This window comes from Penaeus monodon, chromosome 38 (genome assembly GCF_015228065.2).
Source record: "Penaeus monodon isolate SGIC_2016 chromosome 38, NSTDA_Pmon_1, whole genome shotgun sequence".
Lineage (NCBI taxonomy): Eukaryota > Metazoa > Arthropoda > Malacostraca > Decapoda > Penaeidae > Penaeus > Penaeus monodon.
In genome coordinates, this window is record NC_051423.1 from 2,518,743 (window position 1) to 2,522,923 (window position 4,181).

Here is a 4,181-nt window from a genome sequence, read left to right on the forward strand (position 1 = left end):
TTCCCTGATCAGTGATTGTTCACTGCATTCTGCTAATGACACAACAGGCCATGAAGTATTAATTTTGCAAGGCTAAGAAAAACCTTGCTTGCACTTGCACCTGCATACAAGTGAATTTTGTACGTGATAATGACAGTCCTCCCTTTATCCCACACAGCCCGCCACCAAACAATTATACTTTTGCTGGTGGCAGCGGTGGGATACAGCAATGCCTCAATTCTCGGCTATACTTTTTTTTCTGTCATTCTCACTCTCTTCCCCTCTCCCCATCTGTGTTTACAAACATCTTCCACGTATACAGCATATGCACAGTATGTGATACATTAATTTCTTTGGTTATGCACAAATGCAATTAGAGACTAAACTTACCATCGTTTACCCCAGCTGTAGATGCTCCATTTTCCCGCAGGAAACAAGCAATATTTGCATTATCATTTGATACTGCATAATAATAAGCTGTTCTGCCTGTTGGTAGGTGTCAGGTTGATATGAAAGGAAACAATAAATTAATAAGAAAATTATCTTTGCAGCTATTAGTGGCTGTGGCAACAGTGACAGTAACAGTGATATATATATAATATATATATATATATATGTATATATATAATATATATATATATATATGTATATATATATAATTATATATATGTATAATATATATAGTATATATGTATAATGTATATAATGTATATGATATATGTATATTATAGATATATATATGTATAATATATATATGTATATATATTATATATATATATTATATATATATATGTATATGTATAAATATATATATATATATATATATATATATAATATATATATATTATTTATTTATTTATTTATAAACCAATTTTTCAAATCATGAATGTTCACAGATTATTAGTTTATGTTGGAAAAAATATAACTGTGCTCATTAGAAAAAAGGACATTCATCTTTCCCACTAGTATTTTCATTTACTTTATTGTCCCCATAACTGACAAGAACATTGAGACCACTGAGTCTTATCATGCCTGATATGCTGTACATCACATAAGCATTAGTCTAAGCTCCTAACATACACGATAGTTTAAGCAAAAAATAACGAAAATGTATTTGTTTTTCATCTGTATTTACTTTTATTCCGAAAATTTCTGCTGGTTCATATGTCTCTTTACAGCACTTGTACCCAGTTGCTTCGCTTTCCCTGTTAAATGTCAGTCAACAAACTAACCTCACACTCTCTTGTGTGATATGCAATTGAATAACAATACTGCCTTCTTGCAACTCTTTATCTGACTGGACTTTGGAATTTGGCAAAAGGCTAATCATAAAACCATTCCCACGACACAGTGAGCATCGCGAAGTGAACGGCAGCAGTGAGCACTTTCACACGTGTCGAGAATGGTAAGATGTCGTGGTCATCGCAGTGAGACTGACAAACAGGGTCTAAGTAACGTACATGAACAGACTAACAAACACGGCTTAAGGAGCAAACACAATAAACTAACAGACACGGGTCTAAGTAACTAACACGGTGTGCTTACCGCCAGCTGACAACTCCAGATTGGCGCCTCTGCCCACCAAGAGGACGGCAATTTCGAAATAGCCAGCGAGGGAAGCCAACATGAGTGCAGTTCGACCTGAAAGGGAAATAGTCGTCCTCATGTTTTTTTTGTTGAATATATTATATATATATAAATATTATATATTATATATATATAATATATATACACAAAACACCACACACCACACACACACCACACCACACCACACACACCACACACACACACACACACACACACACACACACACACACACACACACACATATATAAAATATACATATATATATATATATATATAATATATATATATATATAAAATATATAAATATATATATATATATGTATATATATATATATATTATATAAAATATATTTTATATATTATAATATATAGAGAGAGGAGAGAGAGAGAGAGGAGAGAGAGAGAGAGAGAGAGATAAAGAGAGAGATAAAGAGAGATGGGAGGGAAAGAGAAACACCGAGAAAGGTGGAGTCATGGGAAAGAGAAAGAGTCTATGGAGAAAGAGCGAGAAAAGGGAAAGGAAGTCCGGGAAGAGAAAGATCAATATCAAGGAATTAAGAATTAAGAGAGAAAACGAGAAAAGGAAAATCAAGGAAGAGTGTCTGTGAAAAAAGAGTGAAAGGTTTTGTGTTTAAGTAGCCTTTTGAATCTCTTTAAGTGCCTGACATTGTGTTAGAAAAGGAAAAGGAATCGAGGAACTGTTGTGGAGCAGAATGCAGATAACTGAATTTCAAGGATGGTGAGTTTAAAACAAACGCTAAAACATGGCTATGGGCGTGTTTTAACTGCTGAAATGATAATATGGATATCAACGCTAAGATAAACAACAGCAATAATGATAATAGAAATATGAGTGTACGGTGAAAATCCTGATGATGATGGCGAAGATGACAATGACAATGACATTAATACAGTACAGTAGTAATAGCAGTAGTAATAATAATAAAAATAACAGTAAAAAAAATACAAATATGATAAAGTAATACGACGATGACGCTGATGACCCTGATGATGGTGGTGAGGATAATAATGATAATAATAACGATAATACAGTAGTCAAGACAATAGTAATAAGAATAACAAATCATAGAAAAAAAAATTGCCACCAAACCAGGTTTCCCGCCCATACCGTTCTGTCCTCTGCTGACTGTGGCATTAGCACTGAGCCCAACTGTGGCTTGATGCCGTCGCCCCGCACTCCGAGGCTACTTACCGTGGCTTCTCGGGGGGTCGACGTCGGCGTCCGCTTCGAGCAGGAACACAACCATAGCGTAGTGGTTTTCTCCACCGCCTCCGTCAGGGGGGTCGTGCCTTTTGGGGAATAGCAAAGAGGAAAGAGAGTGGATGTTGCTAGAATGTTGCCAGAACTGTATCCTGTCATCATCATTCATTGCATATCACGGCCCAGCAGGAGCCAATTCAACCTGAACTCGAGCACAAGGAAGCCGCGCATAGCCACTCTGTCTACCTGTCGATCTATTTATTTTAACTGTCTACTCTATATGTATATAAAATAGATGTATATATATATATATATATATATATATATATATATATATATATATTATTATATTTTATATGTATATTGTATACGTGTGTGTGTGTGTGTGTGTGTGTGTGTGTGTGTGTGGTGTGTGTGGTGTGTGTGTGTGTGTGTGTGTGTGGTGTGTGTGTGTGTGTGTGTGTGTGTGTGTGTGTGTGTGTGCGTTTGTATACAATAAAACACACACACGCACACATATATGTATATGTATACACATACACATATATATCATTGTGTTTGTTTTTGTACACACACACACACACACACACACACCACACACACACACACACACACACAACACACACACACACACACACAAATATTTTATATTTTATATATATTATATAATCAAAATATTATAAATACATATATATATATATATATAATATATATTATATATATAAATATATATATATATATATATATATTTATATATATATATATATATATACATATATATATATACATACATTAAAATATATAAATATATATATATAATATATATATATATATATATATTATATATATATATCATTGTGTATGTTTTTGTACACACCACACACACACACACACACACACACCACACACACACACACCACACACATAAATTTTTAAAATATATATATATATATATATATATATATATATATATATATATATTATACATACCACCACACACATATATATATATATACACAATATATATATACATATATGTATATATATATATAATATATATATATATATATATATTTTAATATATAATATATAATATATACACACACACACACACACACACACACCACACATATATATATTATATATATATATACATATTATATCATATATAAAATATATATATATTATTATATTGTATGTATATTTTATATATATATATATATATATATATATACAAATTATATTATATATTATATATAAAATATATTATATATATGTATTAATAATATCTAAAATCTTTTTTTATATTATATGTATATATATATTAATTTTAATTATATTATATAATATATATTTTATATCTTTTTATCGATATCTTATTATAAAATAAAAT